The sequence below is a fragment of the Berghia stephanieae genome, chromosome 8 (assembly GCF_034508935.2).
Source record: "Berghia stephanieae isolate SIO BIC M18660-M18661 chromosome 8, UCSD_Bste_1.3, whole genome shotgun sequence".
NCBI lineage: Eukaryota > Metazoa > Mollusca > Gastropoda > Nudibranchia > Aeolidiidae > Berghia > Berghia stephanieae.
Genome location: NC_088367.1, coordinates 36,210,283 through 36,232,040, shown reverse-complemented (window position 1 = coordinate 36,232,040; position 21,758 = coordinate 36,210,283). Strand labels below are relative to the sequence as shown.

The 21,758-nt window shown below is 36.0% G+C and overlaps 1 pseudogene; it reads right to left on the bottom strand.

Annotated features, from left to right (window-relative positions):
- Positions 1-394: 394 nt before the first annotated feature.
- LOC144978996 (uncharacterized) lies at positions 395-21,193 on the bottom strand (annotated as a pseudogene).
- Between the last annotated feature and the right edge of the window lie 565 nt (positions 21,194-21,758).

The following is a 21,758-nucleotide window of genomic DNA, read 5'->3' as shown; positions in this document are numbered from 1 at the left end:
CCATGCAAATTTACTTTACAAGTATGTAAGTATTTTTTTTTTCTTTCTTTTATATTTACAAATAGAGCATGTGTAAGTCATTTTCGTCTGGCACTACTTTATACTGTAAGCATGCCACGCCGCTGCAACTGTTGTATATATTTTCCCCATCAGCTTTACGGAAATTCGCTTGTCAGACATAACTCCTGTTACCTTTCTCCAATTATTCCAGCCTGCCTGTATCCTCTTCTTAACCTCCATCCCATTGCCCCCTTCTCTGTGTACAGTTGTTCCTAAGTATTTGAATTGGTTTGTCTCTGGCACATCCTCTTCTCATATCTTTATTGGTGGTCCTACTCTCTGTTGTCCGATGCACAAATACTTGTCATCGATCTGCTAACTCTTAATCCCCTCCTTAAACACCGGTCTCCAACCCTGTCCTTACAACTGTTTTGTTTCCTTTGTACACATCTTGAATAACTTTGATATATTTCTCCGTCATCCCCTTTCCTCGTAGACAGTACCACATTTCTTCTCTTGGTACCCTATCATATGCTTTCTCCAGGTCTATGAACACACAAAAGTGTAATTCTCTTTGCTTTTCTCTATATTTCTCTGCGGTCACTTTTAGAACAAATATATCATCCGTTGTACTTTTACCAGTATCAAATCTAAACTGTTCTTCGCTTATGTCTATATCTTTTCTAATTCTCTTATCGATTACTCTTTCCCATATCTTCATTGTATGGCTCATTAACTTGATGCCCCTTTAGTTGCCACATTCTTGAACATCTTTATTTTTGTATATGGGAATCAACGTACTTTATGCCTATTCTTCTGGCCTTTTCTCTTCCTGTAAGATAGATGTCGTTGAATAACCATACCAGGGAATTTAACCTCCATCTCCAAGTGCTTTCCAGACTTCTGCTGGTGTCTCGTCTGGTCCAACTGCTTTTCATCTTGCGCACTGCGAGTCACACATTCATGAGGTGTTCGTAGTATGTTTTCCATCTTGCTCGAATTTCTTCATCTTTCTCCAATATTCTTCCATTCTCGTCTTTGATACACTTAATTTGTTTTTATCTCTCGTATTCTTGTCCCTCTGTTTCACTATTCTGAACATATTTTTCTGGCCTTCTTTTACTTTCTAGTTGCTCATACATATCTTTGAATGTCTCAGACTTTGCTTTTGCAACGGCTCTTTTTGCTTCTTTAAGTATCATAAGTATCATATCAATATGCAGAGTGAATAAGCAATATGCCTTAAAATGATCCATAAGACAATTATTTTTGTTTTAGAATTCAATAATATATAGACTTTATAATAATAGTTCATTCTTAATTTTACCACCTCATAATCAGGTACAGCAGAGCATATAATAATTTATTATGCCTTTCAGATGGTTGCCATATCCACACATGTGCAATCATCTTTCTTTAGAGGGTTATATATAATAATAATAATAATAATAATAATAATAATAATAATAATAATAATAATAATAATAATAATAATAGATCTTTATTGTCCATAAATATGGCAATTTGTCCTTTAGTTACACTTGTTATAACGTTATATGATAACTATAACATTGAACAGATATTTCACTCCTACTTATTCTCTCTCTCTCTCTCTCTTTCTCTCTCTCTCTCTCTCTCTCTCTCTCTCTCTCTTCCTCTCTTTCTTTCACGCGTGCGATATACACAACATAAACATATTCATTTCATTTTCAATTCGTTACATTTTCGGCAATTCAACACCAAATATTATCATCATTATCAATTGGTCACTTAATCTAACATTAAATAAATTAATCAGTTAATCAGTCAACGTATCTATCCTTGGTTTTGCTGTACCATATGAAATATTCAACATTTTTATTGCTGATGGAACCAACGTTGATTTATACTTGTTAGTTCTACATTTAATCTGACAAAACCTTCTCCCAGATGGTAAAATATTAAATTCATGGTATAAAATATGTTTTTTATTGTTGGTAATTGAGAATGCTTTCCTTTCTATTGCTTTTCCATGAATTATTTCTACTCCATCAAGAGGATGGTTTATTATTTTTGATACCTCTTTGTAATTCTAAATCATCATACAACGCTTCATACAAAGGTCTTCGATCGACAAATCGCGAAATAAGATGAAATTAGCGGTGCAATTTTGTGTCGGAAGTAAACATAGCGGCCGCCATTTCGATTTCCTTGAGACAAAAACATTGATACGAACGATTTTTCCGAGGATTTGAAGCAGAACTCTAAACGTTAAAGTTTGAAGTACATACCGTTCATTAATACGAACAATCATACAACGTTTAATACGTAAATGAGTGAAATGTTGTCATGAAACAAATTAATATTATAATTAATTATTATTATTATTATTATTATTATTATTATTATTATTATTATTATTATTATTATTATTATTATTATTATTATTATTATTATTATTATTATTATTATTATTATTATTAACATCATTATTATTATTATTATTATTATTATTATTATTATTATTATTATTATTATTATTATTATTATTATTATTATTATTATTATTATTATTATTATTATTATTATTATTATTATAATTGTGGCAATTCGACACCAAATATTATCATCATTATCACCTGGTCAATTAATCTAACATTAAATAAATTAATCAGTCAATCAGTCAACACATCAGTCCTTGCTTTTGCTGTAACATATGAAATATTCAACATTTTTATTGCTGATGATGATTTGTACTTGTTAGTTCTACATTTCATCTGACAAAAACTTCTCCCAAATTGTTAAAAGATTAACGTCATTGTATGAAATATGTATTATATTTGTATGTGTTGTTTTTTTGTTTTTTTTTGTGGTTTTTTTTTTTTTTTTTTGTATTGAAGAAAATAAGTAAAAAGATGTGTTTCTCACCATTGAAATTCTCATACGGAATGAGCGATTAAGCAGATTGTACGTCTATTTTATTAAAATTGTGGCTTTGCATATAAAGTGCAGTAAGTTCGTGTGTCGACCTATTTGACAAAAACGATAATGTAATACTACTGCTGCTGGACCTAAGTGCCGCGTTTGACACTGTGGATCACGCAATACTACTAGACCGAATGCAGAGGCTCTTTGGAATCGGAGACAAAGCTCTAGAATGGTTTTCATGCTACCTACGAGATCGGTCACAACGCGTTCTCATAAATGATTCCCTATCATCATCAACAAAGGTGCAATTTGGCGTTCCACAGGGTTCAGTGCTTGGCCCTTATATTTTCACAATGTACACAAAGCAACATCATCGCGACCCTCTGTCTCAGCCATCATTTCTACGCCGATGATACTCAGCTATACACTCCCATTTCATCAAATATATCGAAGAACGACTCGCAGCATGTCTAGATAACGTTAAGGCATGGATGACAAACAACGAGCTGAAATTCAATGAGGACAAAACTGAGCTGATTGTATTCAAAAAGACGGGAAAGGATATACTCATTGACCAACTGTCCTTCGGCGAATCTGTTATTAAAAATTCTAATGTCGTTCGAAACCTGGGTTTCTTTTTTGATACTCACCTATACATGCGCGTACACATAACTAAGTGCTGTCAAGCGATTCATACTACTCTCCAAATGATATGCAGAAAACGAAATTTTATTGATGACGAAACATGCAAAACACTTATCCAAGCCCTTGTACCAGCCGCATGGATTATTGTAACTCTCTGCTGTACGGCCTACCAAAAACATCGCTGAACAGTTGATGCAAAACAAAGCTGCCTTGGTACCATATAACACCGGTCCTTAAGTCACTGCACTGGCAGAGAAAATAATAAAATACAAAATCGCATGTTTTGCTTACAATTGCCTTCACCATACATCACATGAATACATTGAATGCCTTGTCGTGGAATATAAACCAACTCGATCTCTGCGATCCGGCAGTTCTTCGCTAATGGAGAAAAACATCCCAAGAACCTTTGTTGAGCGTGGTTTTGCATTTCGGCTCCAATCGTATGGAATTCTCTACCACCTAAAACCCGACATCGTGAAAGTCTACCAGTCTTCAAACGACATCTAAAAACCGATCTTTTTCATTCTGCTTATCGTGATTCTATGTGAATTTCGAACAAGATGTGTGTGTGTGTGTGTGTGTGTGTGTGTGTGTGTGTGTGTGTGACTGTTGTAGTGATTTTGTAGTCGAATGAATGAACACGTGTGACACAAAAATAAACTATTGTAAAGCACCTGTGAGCACTATTTGTGGATATTGGCGCTATATCAAATAATAATAATAATAATAATAATAATAATAATAATAATAATAATAATAATAATAATAATATAATAATAATAATAATAATAAATTATATAATAATAATAATAATAATGATATATAATAATATAATAATAATAATAATAATAATAATAATAATAATAATAATAATAATGATAATATAATAATAATAATAATAATAATAAATAATAATAATAATAATAAAAATAATAATAATAATAATAATAATAATAATAATAATAATAATAATAATAATAAAAAAGAAGAAGAAGAAGAAGAAGAAGAAGAAGAAGAAGAAGAAGAAGAAGAAGAAGAAGAAGAAGAAGAAGAAGAAGAAGAAGAAGAAGAAGAAGAAGAAGAAGAAGAAGAAGAAGAAGAAGAAGAAGAAGAAGAAGAATGAATTCGATTTGGGATATGCAAAAATACGTGAGCAGAGTGTGTGATTATCCAATGCGGGCTAAAGTGTCGTTGTCTTTCTTATAAATATTAAGTATGCAATTCTTCTTCTTCTAGGTTCCATGCCTGGTCCAGGCTTCGGATACTGCATGAATTATCTCTCTCCATTCCTCCCTGTTTCTTGCTTTTTCAAACAGCTCTTGGATTGTTAGGTTGGTGAAGCCCTTCAGTTGGTCTATGAGTGTTTTTCTTTGTCTCCCCCGGGCGCGTTTACCAGGTATTTTTCCACAACTTGCCAGGTATTCATTCTTATCTTTCCTTACTATGTGTCCGAAAAAGGATAGTTGTCGATCCACTATTAAGGGCATTAGTTTCCTTTGTTGGTATGTTTGTTTTAGCACTTCTTCGTTCGTTTTGTGTGCGGTATACGATATTCTCTGCATCCTTCTCAAGCACCACATTTCAAAAGCTTCAATGTTCTTTTGTGTTTCTGCATTTGTAGTCCAGCTTTCGCATCCGTAGAACAAGATTGGCCACACGTAGCACTTCAAGACTCGGGATCTAATCCCGAACGACATCTGTTTGTTTTTCAAAATGTTTCCCAGGTCCATGAAGGCCTGTTTGGCTTGAGTTATTCTTGCTCGTATGTCTCGGTTACATCTTCCATCTGTTGTCACTATTGAACTTAGGTATTTAAAACTTTCTACGTTGGTAAGCTGCTCGCCGTGAATCGTTATATTGCAGGTGTTGTTGTTTTCGGGGTTTTTCTGTATTACCATGCATTCTGTTTTGGTGATATTCACTTCCATTCCCTTGGCTTCACTATCTACTACCACTTTGTCAACAATCTTTTGAAGTTGGATTTCTGATGTTGCAATGAGTACCGTATCGTCTGCGTATCTTATATTATTTATGTTGTGACCTCCTACTTTTATTCCCTCCATATTATTTATGCCCCTCATGATTGTTTCTTGGTATAGATTAAACAGATCTGGTGAGGCAACACACCATTGACGGACTCCTTTCTTAATAGGAATGGAATTTCCTGTAGAGTTTCCGATTTTGATAGATGCCTGCTGGGTGTAGTATAATGTTTGCATGAGTCTGAGGTCTTTCTCATCAGCGCCAATGGAGTGCAGTTGTTTTAGTATTTCTTCGTGGCGTACTCTATCAAAAGCTTTTTTGTAGTCGACAAAACAGAGGTATAGTGGGGTCTGAACCTGTATAGCTCTTTCACTTAAAACACGGAGGAGGTATATTGCGTTCCTTGTCCCTCTGTCAGGTTGGAATCCATATTGTTCTTCTGCGATTTCGGGGTTAATCTTATTCCTTAGCCTGTTGATAATTATACGCAACAGTATTTTGTTGATGTGACTTATTAAACTTATAGTTCTAAAATTTTCGCATCTGACTGCACCTGCTTTCTTTGGTATTGCTATGAAAATAGAGTTACAGAGATCTTCTGGAATTTTCCCAGTATTGTATATATTGTTGAATAATATATGAAGTTCATCAATTGCTAGATCTCCTAGGCTTTTTAATACCTCTACAGATATTTCATCAGGGCCTGTTGCTTTACCATCCTTCATTCGTTCCATGGCATGTTCAATTTCACTTTTGGTGATGTTTGGTCCGCTTAATGGTTCTTTGAATTTCAGTGGTGGTTCATTTCTATTTGGATCATTGTACAGTTCGCCTATGTATTCTACCCATCGGCTTTCTATATGTTGTTCTTCAAATAGCAGTTCCCCTTGTTTGTTTTGGATACAACTTCCTGCTGCTTTGCTTTTCCTTTTCCCTGATAGTTCTTTTATTCTTTGGTGAGCTTGTTGGGGGTTGGGTTTGTATTCTCTTTCGATTTCGCAGCATTTCCAGTCTAGATAGTTCTCGTGTGCCTCGATGCATTTGGATTTAATGTGGTTGTTCAATGTTCAAAGTATGCAATTAAAATGGTTAAATAGAATAGATTCTGATTCGAGAAGTGTACACAGAGCATGTGATTAACCGATGTAGAATTAAGCACTCTGGTCTTGATTATAATTATCAAGTGCAGATAGTTTGCGAAATGATTTTTAAAAAATAAAGAATCCGATTCGAGAAATGGTACACAGTGGTAGAATATGCGATTAACCGGTGCACACATAAGCGTCATGGTCTTGTTTTTAAAGTGTCGAAAGTTTTTGATTAAAATGATTAAATAGAAAATAGATCTATTCAAGAAATGGAACACAAAAGCGGAATTTGCAATTAAGCGGTCCAAACATTAGCGCCATGGCCTTGTTTATAAAGTGCAGAAACTTTGCAAATAAATGGGTAAAATAGAAAAGAATTCGATTTGTTAAGCGGAACGCAACAGCAGAATTTGCGATTAACCGGTCCAAACATAAGCGTCAAGGTCTTGTTTATAAAGTGCAGAGACGTTTGCGAATAAATGGATAAAATAGAGAAGAATTTGATCCGAGAACTGTAACATATAAGCAGAATACGTGACTAATCGATGGGGGATAAAGCATCGCTGTCTTGCATATGACGTGCAGAAAGTTTGCGATTAAGCCACTGCATTATTTAATATGATGTTGCTGTTAAATGAAACAATTCAATACAATTTTTAAAAACATGTTCATTGAGTGATTAGGCTAAATATGCAGAGTTCCAATACATAGACTGACCCGTGACATTTTGCATAATTCACTGTTTTTATTCCCCACCATTTAGATTGTGTTATTAAGTGTAAGAATGAAATACACAATTTATCTCACTAATCAATACAGGGGAGTGTGTGAACCCCAGCAAAGAAAATTAATTGAGAGAGATATGAAATCAATAGGCAAAACAGTAAGCTCTGACCTGTTTTCTAGATTAAAATGAAGTATTATTCAGGTATTTATCATGATTTTCAGTTTCTAGTTGTATGTCAGTCTTTAAGACACTGATGACCCTAATGCGGTCACAATTTACAATGTGACGGTCACGAGCCGCAGGATATCTATCTCCTATTAAAACACATTCCTGTGTTGGATTAAATTCATCCCTATTCGGATATTGGGATGTTTAATTTTCATGGATCAGATTGAAATTGTGATTGTGATTTTCAAGACTGTTAATGTAAGTAAAAGCCCTATTTTATTTATATATATTAATTGTTTTTTTTTTATTTATTTTGAAGCATTTTTTATCAGAAGTATTGTACATATACACCAATACAAAGAATATATCCCTCCAACTATTTGTCCCCACAAAAGTATAGCTTTAAATTATTAAACGAGTCTGCGGATTAAATTAATTATAATTTTATTATTTAAAAAAAAAAGAAAATGTCAAAATAAAACGAAAAGGGGTTGACAATCAAAACGTACTTATTCGGTAACATATAAGGACAATACAATTCACACAAACCAATCTTGTCTTGTTGTCGTCTCGGGTTTGCTCCTCTGTAACCTTGAAACAGCGTTGTTCTGCTGTTTCGTGAAGATGTGTACATATTTCTTCACTCTGTAACGATCACGGCCCAACAAATATTGAGAACAACCGTGGTTCTCAAATTTGTTTTACGTAAAAGACTTAGCACTATCCTTTTGGATCTGAATAGAGACTTGACCGACTCAATTATTAACGGGCACCTATTATTTACCTGTGATCACAGCCCTCTGGCTTTTCTTACAATGATGAAAAACAGTAAACAGAGATTGACTATATGGTCTCTGTCCCTACAGACTTAGATATCCGTCACATCCCAGGGAATGACAATGTCCTGGCGGATGCTATATCCCGTGCCTTTTATTGATACTTATTAATTATTATGTGGTAAAACACACTTACCCCTCTAACATTAAATCCTCCCCTTTTCAATGGATTTTGATATGAAAATGAGTTCTCCACTATGAAATTGTGGATTATTTTTTATATACATGATATTTATATCACATTTCATATAACCCTCAACGGGTTTCTTACTTATAATTCAATTTACCCCTATAAGGGTTCTTTTCTGATATTTTTATTTGACCCCTAGGAGTCCCCTCTATTAGTATTTTTCACTTAACCCTTGTCGGGTCTTCATTAATTTTCCATTTTAGCCTCACAGAGGGTGTTTACTCATTAGGGGGAGAGAGTGTTCTGTCCTGGCAATGGTTGCCAGGACAAAACCCGAAAGAGCCCGGAGTTGACCGTACACTCCCCGGATTGCTAGGCATTTTGAACGCCGCTTTCAGCCAATCAGGGTTGGAACTTGGCGCTATACTATTTAAGTGAAGCGCAGGGAACCAGAGGGAGTTTTTGTAAGTTTCGTCCAGCGGAACAGAATACCGCTTTCCACGGCTCTGTTTTATATCATGTTTCTGTAGTGGTGTTCCTTTGTAAAGCGCTCTGAGCACTTAAAGTGGATATTGCGCTATATAAAAGCTCAAGTTTTTTTTCTTCTTATTCGCGGATGTCAGGAGAAAGGATGAATGGATAATTAGAGTTGTATCGTTCCTATTTGTGTTATACATGTATGTAATTTAAATATATGTAATTTAGTTCGGTAATAAATGTATCATGTTCGTAAACCTTGATCTCCATTTATTTTGTCATTACAATTGTCTGGCCGTGAAACGCGGACTTTCTCCTTCAAACTTTTCAGACTAGGCTCAGTGCAGTGGCCTGATCTTCCTATACGCGGGAACTTATCAACGAGTTCCCTTTTTCTATCCTCCTAGACTTTTCCTTTTCTTTTCTTTTGTGGACGTTTCGGGCTATCCGGCTCTACCGAGCGGCCCGAATCGTCACACTTGTGTTTGTGTGATTCGTTTGGATTTACCCTTGAAGGCCGCAGGATCAGGGAGAGTAGACGATTAAATAGAAATACTCGTAGCATTTTTAAAAAGCGAATAGCCTATAACATGTTGTAATCCTTAGAACACTTTGGTGGAAATGTGGACTATGACAAAAGCTTTCGTTATAATTTCATGGAGATTCCCAATTCCCTTCTTTTTCTTCTTCTCTTTCCCTCTAAATAGGGTTATAATAGCAGACGGTGCATATATATGTCAGGTCGTATCAAGTTGGTAATCAGTAAACATTCTCTCACTCATAATCATAATGTTTAAACGTAATACAATTGAAATTTGGCACGGCTTTCACAGCTTTCTATATTCACCTGGTGATTTCTTCTCACTAAATTCTCTCAGACTTTTGATGTTTGTACGATTGATATAGCGGGCAGAAAGTGTGTGTATTTTATTTAAATACATACCATCCATACACAAAAGCTGTGTTTAGTGACTTGACATTGAGCACCCACATACGGAAGGAGACCCTAAGTTTCACGTCTCTTCTTCTTCTTCTAGGTTCCATGCCTGGTCCAGGCTTCGGATACTGCATGAATTATCTCTCTCCATTCCTCCCTGTCTCTTGCCTTTTCAAACAGCTCTTGGATTGTTAGGCTGGTGAAGCCCTTCAGTTGGTCTATGAGTGTTTTTCTTTGTCTCCCCCGGGCGCGTTTACCAGGTATTTTTCCACAACTTGCCAGGTATTCATTCTTATCTTTCCTTACTATGTGTCCGAAAAAGGATAGTTGTCGATCCACTATTAAGGGCATTAGTTTCCTTTGTTGGTATGTTTGTTTTAGCACTTCTTCGTTCGTTTTGTGTGCAGTATACGATATTCTCTGCATCCTTCTCAAGCACCACATTTCAAAAGCTTCAATGTTCTTTTGTGTTTCTGCATTTGTAGTCCAGCTTTCGCATCCGTATAACAAGATTGGCCACACGTAGCACTTCAAGACTCGGAATCTAATCCCGAACGACATCTGTTTGTTTTTCAAAATGTTTCCCAGGTCCATGAAGGCCTGTTTGGCTTGAGTTATTCTTGCTCGTATGTCTCGGTTACATCTTCCATCTGTTGTCACTATTGAACCTAGGTATTTAAAACTTTCTACGTTGGTAAGTTGCTCGCCGTGAATCGTTATATTGCAGGTGTTGTTGTTTTCGGGGTTTTTCTGTATTACCATGCATTCCGTTTTGGTGATATTCACTTCTATTCCCTTGGCTTCACTATCTACTACCACTTTGTCAACAATCTTTTGAAGTTGGATTTCTGATGTTGCAATGAGTACCGTATCGTCTGCGTATCTTATATTATTTATGTTGTGACCTCCCACTTTTATTCCCTCCATATTATTTATGCCCCTCATGATTGTTTCTTGGTATAGATTAAACAGATCTGGTGAGGCAACACACCCTTGACGGACTCCTTTCTTAATAGGAATGGAATTTCCTGTAGAGTTTCCGATTTTGATAGATGCCTGCTGGGTGTAGTATAATGTTTGCATGAGTCTGAGGTCTTTCTCATCAGCGCCAATGGAGTGCAGTTGTTTTAGTATTTCTTCGTGGCGTACTCTATCAAAAGCTTTTTTGTAGTCGACAAAACAGAGGTATAGTGGGGTCTGAACCTGTATAGCTCTTTCACTTAAAACACGGAGGAGGTATATTGCGTTCCTTGTCCCTCTGTCAGGTTGGAATCCATATTGTTCTTCTGCGATTTCGGGGTTAATCTTATTCCTTAGCCTGTTGATAATTATACGCAACAGTATTTTGTTGATGTGGCTTATTAAACTTATAGTTCTAAAATTTTCGCATCTGACTGCACCTGCTTTCTTTGGTATTGCTATGAAAATAGAGTTACAGAGATCTTCTGGAATTTTCCCAGTATTGTATATATTGTTGAATAATATGTGAAGTTCATCAATTGCTAGATCTCCTAGGCTTTTTAATACCTCTACAGATATTTCATCAGGGCCTGTTGCTTTACCATCCCTCATTCGTTCCATGGCATGTTCAATTTCACTTTTGGTGATGTTTGGTCCGCTTAATGGTTCTTTGAATTTCAGTGGTGGTTCATTTCTATTTGGATCATTGTACAGTTCGCCTATGTATTCTACCCATCGGCTTTCTATATGTTGTTCTTCAAATAGCAGTTCCCCTTGTTTGTTTTGGATACAACTTCCTGCTGCTTTGCTTTTCCTTTTCCCTGATAGTTCTTTTATTCTTTGGTGAGCTTGTTGGGGGTTGGGTTTGTATTCTCTTTCGATTTCGCAGCATTTCCAGTCTAGATAGTTCTCGTGTGCCTCGATGCATTTGGATTTACTGTGGTTGTTCAATGTTTGGTATTCTGCAGACCCTCTGTTGCATTTTCGTCTTTCTTCAAATAGGTTTAGAATTTCATTTGTCATCCATTCCTTTTTGCTGTTTATTTGAGCTATTGGTAAATGCTTTTCTGCAGTTGCTTTGACACACTTTTGGAATATATCAAATTGTTTTTCACATTTTTCATTATCAGGTTCACTTTGGCTTTGTATCATGAGTGCATTTTCAAATTCTTCTCTCATTTTTGTTTGTATGCCATTGTCTTTGCATAACCTGTAATCCCTCTTTATTCTACCAGCTGTTCTCTGAATAGCTTTAAACTTTATCCTTATTGTACAAACAACTGGGACATGGTCACTGTCTACATCGGCGCCTGGGTAGGTTTTGCAATTTAATATGCCATTTCTGACTCTTGATGATACTGCTATAAAGTCTATCTGGTTCCTTGCTCTGTCCCCTGGTGATTGCCATGTCCAGGTTCTTCTTGGGTGTTGTTGAAACCAGGTGTTTGAAATCATTAATTTATTTGTTCTACACCAATCTGCCCAGATGTTTCCTCGTTCATTTCTGTCTCCGAGTCCATGTGGTCCGATTATGTCACCACCTCTGCCTCTTCACGTCTCTACATTTTCATAATTTTAATCTCGGGAGAAACGATAGTCAGCATCCACAATTCAAACGAGCACATAGAATGAGGGAGACAGAGACTGGCTGCGTGTATGGGCTTTTATAGCCAGTTACAACGCCACAAACATACAAGAAGAAACAACACATAAAACTCACGAAACGACAGTGCTTCGCGGACAGAAAAACAGTTCACAACAACAACACAGCTCAGAAAAACAGAACACACAAAAATATGCTCTCAACATATGCGATTAAAATCGGTATTGGCGTTTCGTCCTGGACATAAGCGGACCCTCCATAGACCAAAACACATAGAACGTCGGTAATAAACATGTCAAGGGCTTTGAATGCTCTCTCACACGACATCAACGGCAGTTATCTATGTTATTGTTTTTAGTCAGCCATTTTTATGAGCAGTTCTCAATAAATCCCTCATAGGATACACGACAAAAATGGCGCGGCATCTTTCTTATTGTTTTTAGCCATCCATTTTTTATGAGTAGTTCTCACGAAATACACAGCATCGACGGTACGTCATGGATTCCTCTGATGAAAAAAACTGATAAATTTAATCACAAAAAAAAAACAGAAAAAGAAAGAGAAAAACGTATTATTATTATTATTATTATTATTATTATTATTATTATTATTATTATTATTATTATTATTATTATTATTATTATTATTATTATTATTATTATTATTATTATATTCACCATCATCCTCATCATAATTAGGCGAGACAATTGCTATTGTCCCTCTCGGCTCGATAGCTCAGTTGGTTGAGATTGCTTTGTTTTTAAGGGTTTTACGGCGCTTTCATTAAGGTCATATCAGCGCAGTAAAAAGGAGGAAAATGGGATAGTAAAAAGAGAATTACAATCAAAGCATCCAAGAATAAGGCAGACAAAGGGGAATTGGTTCAAATAGGGAACAGATGTAGATTCCAAGAGCACACTATCAGTGTACTTAGTTTGAGATCACCTAAGTCTCATCCAGACACAAGCACAGGTCCCCACTAAGAGCAGCGGCGTGGCGTATTGACGGCATATGGTGGTGCCGTGATTAGAAGAAGAAAAAAAATTCTAAAACAGTGAACACGATTAAGAGGAGAGAGCACATGTTGAAACCTCTCTTTTTTGGAAGGGTGAGGGGAGGGTCGATGGTTTCTACGAGTGGACAATACTCACCAAAAAAAAATAATTCATGAAAACAACAAGCCACAACACTGAGATACAAGTCCCGGGTGAAAAGGTCTTTGTAATTATTCTTTGTCAACCATTTAAAGGATTGGATTTGGTAGATAATGCAATCAATATGTGATAAATGCAAATCAAAAGAGAAAAGAAACCTATGACAGAAATTACTTACTTTTAGTACTTGTAAAGAAAAGCTGCAAATCTTTTTATAATTTGTTTATTGAAATCTGGAATGGCATCTATTTCGGCTTTGTGAATTGGCAGAATCATTAACGAATTTAACCGCTCCTGTTTCATTGAATTTCTAAAGAAATTTTTCATTCTTTTAAGGGTGCTAAAACAACGTTCAGGAGGTCAAGAAATACGATGGAAGTGGTTAAGGTCACTATAGCCTATAGATGTCCATGATTTGTCAGTGTTTGTTGTATCTGTAAAAAGTAGACAATAAAAACAAAGAAACGTTGTTTTTTTCCTAAACTAACTGTGAGCCATTCATGTCTGTCATACCATGTTACCGAAAAAGAGCGTTTTCTAGATTTCCAAACCTGTGTTAATTCAAAATCAGTTGGTTGGTGAGGAACTAGTCTTTTTATTTCTAATTTGTCATCTAGTGTCAATCTCCCAAACGGTCGGTGAAGCAGAGTCAACTTGATTCATTGCAATTCAATGTTTAACAAAACAAAACTTCAAAGTATATCTCAAATAATGGAAATCAGTGGAATACGATTAATGATTGCACAAATAAAAGGTAGATTCAGATCTTAAAGCATCACAAAGAAAAAATCACTCTCCTTATATACGTAAGAAATCAAAAAACACACCAAAGTATAACTGTTGACAATCATCGCTTTCTTTCTCTGACTGACACAAATACACACGCACAAACACACACACATACACACACACACACACACACACACACACACAAATAAACACTCATACACACGTAACCATCAACTCGGCACTACAAGCAAGAAAAATGTTGGTAAATTCGTCCACAATGCTTCGTTGCAAAGAATTACTTTATTCAATAATCGTGAATAAGAGGTGGGGGGGGGGGGGGGGGAATTTTGATATATCATACTTTTAAGCTTTATGTTGTTTTTCTTTGCTACTTACAAATAAACTTGACAATGATCAGTTAATGTAATATTTTGGATGGCCGAAGTTACCCTAATTATGACGTAAATGATGCAACAGTGGCGCATCCCTCCAGTCCAACGGTGGAGCTCTCAGATCCTGGCACAAGTCGAGGGTTTTTCCGCTATTTGAGGATAGTATAATTCGACCCAGTTTCTCGCTCAATCAGCTGTAGCGATACTAATGGATAGAGCATTAACTGGAGCTCGGATTGCTTTGCACCACGGTGTTGATTCAGTCACTAATTCGCGCAGTGATGTCACCAACACACGAGTCGGCGCAGTGCGTGATTCGGAATCTTGAAAAGAGTGGAGACTAAAAAGGGAGTATGTTGTTAGCGATTTGGCGAAAGACAGTGGAGATAAATTTTCTGTTTTATTTTTAATTAAATTATTATGTTAATGATTTTTAGAAGATTGGTGTGGTGCCTGGCACCATTCGATCCAATGGCCCCACGCCACTCTAAGAGGAATACACTCAAATGCTTACAAATCATATATTATAATACATAAACAAAACATAATACAGTGCATAACAGAGAGATGATTTACAAGGAAAAAAATATCATCACCCAAAACTAACTATACATTTGACTGTTTCCCTCCCAGCCAGGGCCAGGACAAAACCAAGTAATCTCATTCAGACAAAGACAGAAAGCATGTTGGAAAACAGAAATAGGGGGATAGAAGACACAGTATGTACCTCCCTGCCCACTATGGGAGGCAGGAACCCCACCCAGAGTTGGTAGAGCACTCGCTTCATACGCAAAGGGAGCGTAATCGATTCGGGTGCAGTCGCGATTTTTCTGGACCCCCTGTCCACCCAGCAGTGATTGGGTAGCTGGATCTGTTGGATCTCGCAGAAAGTACTTTGCGATATACTAGCGTCCTATCCACCGGATAGCAAGCAATTGCCATTGTCCGTTTCACGCTATAGAGACCGGGCTCAATTCCTTCCGAAAGCTCCTCGTGCTGCCATTTCTTTCAATCGGTAAACTAATTGCCGTCCGGATGCCAAGGGAAGCCGTCCGGAGGTCATCTAAAGCATTTTCAAGTCAACCGGAAGCCCTCAGAGCTGTACGAAGCTTTCCAGAAGCCGTCCGAAAGGTCCTCGTGCTGGCATTTCTTTCGATCGGTCCTACTAATTGCCGTCCGGATGCCAAGGGAAGCCGTCCGGGGGTCATCTAAAGCATTCTCAAGCCATCAGAGCTGTCCGAAGCTTTCCAGAAGCCGTCCGAAAGGGAAGCATTCTGAAAGCTCCTCTGCTGGCATTTCTTTCAATTTGTATTTTCACCGTGGATCTTTTGTCATGCGTTTATTTATTCAATTTGTCAATATAATATATTGTAGCATTTACAAAACTCTAGAACAGACTATGATAATTAGTGAAAATTTAAACTTTCCTAATATGACAATTGTTTTGGTTTTCCATCGCTATTTTGTTTCGTGCAGTATTGAAGGCAGTCCAAGGTTCTTTTTTTTTTTATTAGGGTTAGCTCGAGGTCGGAGGATTTAAAAAAAATATATTTGTAATATTAGGGTTAGTCATGCGTCTTAGGTGCTCGGGTGTTTGTTTTTTCATATAAGGGATAGTTAAAGGTAACAGCTTTTATTTTTCTTAGGGTTTTGGTTTAGGGAATATTTGAGTAGTATCCGACGATAGACCCATTACCTCATCCAGGGTTATAATATCATTATATCAACAGGGAGGAGGTGTGTGTGTGTGTTGGGGGGGGGGGGGGGGGGTGGTAGAGAAATACAATTGATTACACCAAGGAGAAAAATAAGAGGACGAGGAGGCCGACGAAGAAGAGGATGGGGAGGAATATGAAGAGTAGATTGAGGATATAAAAGAAGAAGAAGAAGAAGAAGAAGAAGAAGAAGAAGAAGAAGAAGAAGAAGAAGAAGAAGAAGAAGAAGAAGAAGAAGAAGAAGAAGAAGAAGAAGAAGAAGAAGAAGAAGAAGAGGAGGAGGAGGAGGAGGAGGAGGAGGAGGAGGAGAACAATGAAGAAATTAAATTGCATATGCATGTTTACTATGTTTATTAACCCGGGGAAAAAAATAAAAGAAAGCAGAGTAGAAGGAGGTAGAGAAGGAGGAGGAAGAAAAGCAGCAGCAGTAGGAAGATGAGAGAAATGTTTTGTTGTTTTTAAGGGTTTTATGGCGCTTACAACACATTTAGGTTATATCAGCGCCAGTAAAAAGGAAGAAATGGAATGGTAAAAAGTTATAAAATTACAATTAAAGCATCCAAGAAAAAGTAAGACAGGGGAACTGGGAACAAATAGGTATCAGATGTAGATTCCAAGAGCACACAACCAATGTACTTAGTTTGAGATCACCTATGTCTCATCCGGACACAAGAACAAAATCCAACAAAGAGACTACACTCAAATGCTTACATTATACATTCAAAATAACAGATATAATAATACATAACAGAGAGATGATTTATAAGGAAAATATTTCATCTCCCAAAACAAGAACTATGCATTTGACTGTTTCCCTCCCAGCTAGGATTCCGGCCAGTAGCAGGGGGAATTAAGGTATAATTGTGCAAATAGGTGATGAAAGCATGAAAATTGGCACACAGGTACCTTATACCACCAAGAACACAATCTGATAGAGAAGCATTCTGACATTTTACAAAAAAAAGTTGGTTTTAAAGCATTTTATATTTTACTATATAAACATTAGTAAATTCAGGGGGAATAATCGAGGAAATTCTATTCGCCCTCTTACTGATTAGTACTGAACCAAGGATTACTATACTAGAAAGGATTGACATGTGGAATCTTCAGTCCCCGCTAGTGGAGGCCATTGGTTGGATAACGAGTTCAAGCAAAACTACTACTTTTCTGCCTTGGTACAATTTCCATGAATGCGCAATAATTGATTCTGTTCTTATAATTTCGGTACTTTATAAGAAATTGGTTAATTGGCGACCATAGGTTTTAAATAATATTTCTTATATCTTGAATGATATGAAAATATATAAAAAGTAGTGAACTATCAACAATTTTACTGGAAAGTATGAACTATTTTTTATGACGCCCTCTTACAAATTGAGTGATTGGGTTTGTTTTCATTTTTTTAAATCGAAAGTACGAATCTGCTTTCAATTGCTTTTAATAACTAGATAGATCTATGGCTAATTTATCGAACCAGAGTCTTTGAAAAGTGATAAGTACCAATAATAATAGCGTAATAATTATTATTTAAGAAATGTTTAGAATTAGCATCTGGCTGTAGTTCCTGCAGACGATAGATAGACCCGTTGTCGTGCTTGCTCTGTCGAGTCGCACAGATTCAGATATGGCTATGGTGATCAGACTGACATCCTGATTCGGATTTGTTTCTTATTTTATTATGGCTTGTGGCTTTATATTTATATCTTTTTTTTTCTATATGGTTAACTGATAAATATTGACTTTATTGTATTAGTCTAGTGTATAAGTCTAGAGGGCCCTCTGCTCGTCACGTCAACTTCACAACTTGAACTTGAACAGTTGCTAGATATTTGATAGTAGTCATTGCTATTGCTAGATACTAGATAGCTAGACTAGAATAGTTAGTGGGTCTTATAAACCATATATGATGGAACTTGGACTCTGGATATATAGTTATGCCCATTACATGGATCTGGTGTTGCTGACATGACTGTCAATCGTATGGGACTAGTACTCTGAATATATAGTTTTGCCTCATTGATCAAAATGATCTGAGTCTGAGATGTTACTGTTACTGTTACAACAGTTACACTCACCCAACTCAATCACTCTAATTATCTCTGTGACTATGGGAGGGAATTATGGATCCATTGACTGAAAGGATTGTACTAGTAGTCTGAATATATAGTTTTGTCTCAATGATCTGAGAAGTAACTCTATTAATTAACTCTTGACTACATGGAAGGGAACTATGGATCTGATTCTGATGCTAATCATTGACTGTAAGGAATGAACTATAGTATAGTAGTCAGATTTTTTATGAATGGCGCATGTTTTTCTAGTTTTTCTCAGATGTCCTTCTATCAAAAGTTGTAAAACTTTGTGTCAACCTCCGAATCAATTTCTATCAGCTGAATAAACATTTTGGCCCGTATTGTGATGCCATATCACAAAAAAGATTTCTTCTTCGCGACCTATAAAAATCTACTTTAAAACCCCTGTCATAAAATTAGAGATTTTACTCTGCTAAAAATGTAAACATTTTCGCACCACAAAGTAAGATGAATTCATCGTTTTTCAAAATAATCTTGTGACACGGTAGTTCCGGCTAGTGGTTATGAGTTCATATCATACTATTTTCCGAATAAAAGCAACACACATTAACTGTTATAAAGTAACAACTAATGTAGTTTGCATCCCATTTTGACTTTGTAATTTATTGCTTTTTATTTACATCACGTCACAATTACCGAAGACTGATATGAATCTCTAGCTTTAACTCATTTGAACTAGTGATTAAATACTCAAAATTGTCAAATTAACATGAACGTTTATATTTAACTTTGAAAAATTGTATCTATGCATGAACGTTTCACACAGCATTTTAAGTTTTCTTTTAAACCTATAAGCTCTTAAACAATACGATATGATACGGAATCTCTATCGGTTCCTCTCTCGTAAGGCCGCGAAAAGAAGTCCACTTTTATCTATCGATAAGTCATTAATTAAAGAGGACAGCTATGGAATTGGAATTTCACAATCAACCCTCAGTTTTGCATGTTATTGTTGTTGAACACAAGCACATATTTGTGGAAACATTGTATCATAAATTGATGAATTTCTACTTTTGACTGGTCTACATTAAATTTATGTAATCCTCTTTGGCATAAAGAACAAGCTATTTCTCAAAAATTTGAAATCAAAATAATGTTGGAAGCGCGTAATGTTCACTTTCATTTGTATTCATCAATAACGTATATTGATTGTTATAAAATGTAAACATGTCTGTCGTTCCTTCATATTCGGATTGTGTACGAACATCATATAAGTTTCAATTAACCGAACATTCCATTTTAACAAATTCTTTCAAAATGGATAAGCGGAAAATCATATTTTTGACACTATAATCATATTTAGATTCCAATACTTACTAGTTATCGATTTTAATATAGCTGTAATAAGTGAAATTCTTTCCTATTGTTTTAAAATTCGTGAAAAAATATATTTTACTAGGACAAAATGATCCAGAGGTTCATACAAATTTTTGCAGCTGTACATTGTGAGCAGCTGAGAAAAAGAAAACAAAGGTGCGCCCCTTATTAAAAATCCGACTATTGTATCCCTTAGTAGATATTGTGGTATTCATCTTTTTCTTGGGATCATCCTCCGCAGATTACCTCCCTTTGTTGATATTTTACATCTCCTTTCCCCTTCATCTAATTGTTCACCTTCATCTTCATCATCATTTTACATGTACATTCATTAATCAAGCTTCTAAAGAAATCATCCTGAATCAATCACTATAAGGTCAGTTTTTAGAATATCTAACTACTCATCCTTTCCGTTTCTTGGCTACTCTTATTCACTGCTGATAATCATAATCATTAAATATTTTTTTGGACCCAGAATTCACAATCACTCTCTAAAAAGGTAGATCTTGCCATATAATAATGCCCCTGCTGTTATTTTGGTGTAAATTTTCTCTATTTTTTGTTGGCCCCCACTAGCGTTGCCTGAAGATTCCATATGATTGTCCTTTCAGTATAGTTGTCCTTGTACTGAACATATTAATTATGTTGCGAAATTACCATATTTTCTCTCGTACTTTTTGTTGTATATCAACAATAGACATATTCCCTATCTTATAGCTTTCATTTTGAAAGATTTAGGGTTGTTTGTTTTCAACGGGGCATATGTTAACAGCGTCAAATAGGGCAAAATTAAATATTATTTGAAAATGAATAAAATCATGAAAATTATATTACATAGTACAAAATCCACGGCCAACTCCATATTCATGTGGCTTTACAATGAAAAAAGAACCCTGTGAGCTTTTATATAGCGCAATATCCACCAAACTGTTCAAAGCACTTTACAATTATTCCCGGACGGGGTAAGCTTTCAAGCTAATGCTAACTACCTTGAGACCTGATATTGACTGTTTAAAGTCAAGAGTTAAGCCTGACCAAAGTTGCTTGGCTTTTATTTGTTTGGCTTTTCCTTATAGTCCTTTATAATCAAATTACATTTTCAACCTACCTAATTGTTTATGATATGACATCCTCTACATCGACATAAGTCTGTGCATGGTAATGGTAAGCGGGCTCGCAAACATTTGCATCGGGACGTGCATCCTTTCTTGCAGCCACATTTGACAAGTTGTTGGCACACTTTGGATACTTCCGGCTGTGATGACCAGTATGGTAAGAGCTTTCCTCCGTCCATTTTCCAGCCCCATTCCAGAGGTGATGGTAGTACATGATCTTTTTCTGTTGCAGAGCTCAAAACATAGCCAGCTTGATATGCCGCCCGTTTAATGTGTTGCTGTAATGCACTTCTTGTGGGGAGGAAGTCTCTCTATTGCACGACCTTTTTGGCAAAATAAATATTTTCTTGCTGCATTAACACCTGTACAATCTAATGCTTTGTCGTACATAGTGACGGTAAAGGTCTCGAGCTGGTTGACGTGATGATCCGTAATGACGTTTGGTTTCCTTTGTTTGCTTGTTCTTCCAACAACGGAAGCATTGTATTGATGAATTTCGGCATATTATGAGACAAAGAGCGTTCAGAATGAAATTCAGCCCAAGTTTTTACATCCTGTTCCAAGTAATTTGATGAAACATGTTGTAGCCAGTCCGTTTCTTCTGACATATAAGGGTCATTTGTCATGTTTGAAATAATGTTCGATGGAGCAGTGTTTGTTGTAGGTATATTTGGTTTAACTCCAAATGCAATTTCTTGGACGACCTTTAGAAAATCCGACAAAACATTGCTGTCTGTGTGAATGAAGTCAGAAGTATTCATATTCAACTTTTCTCGATC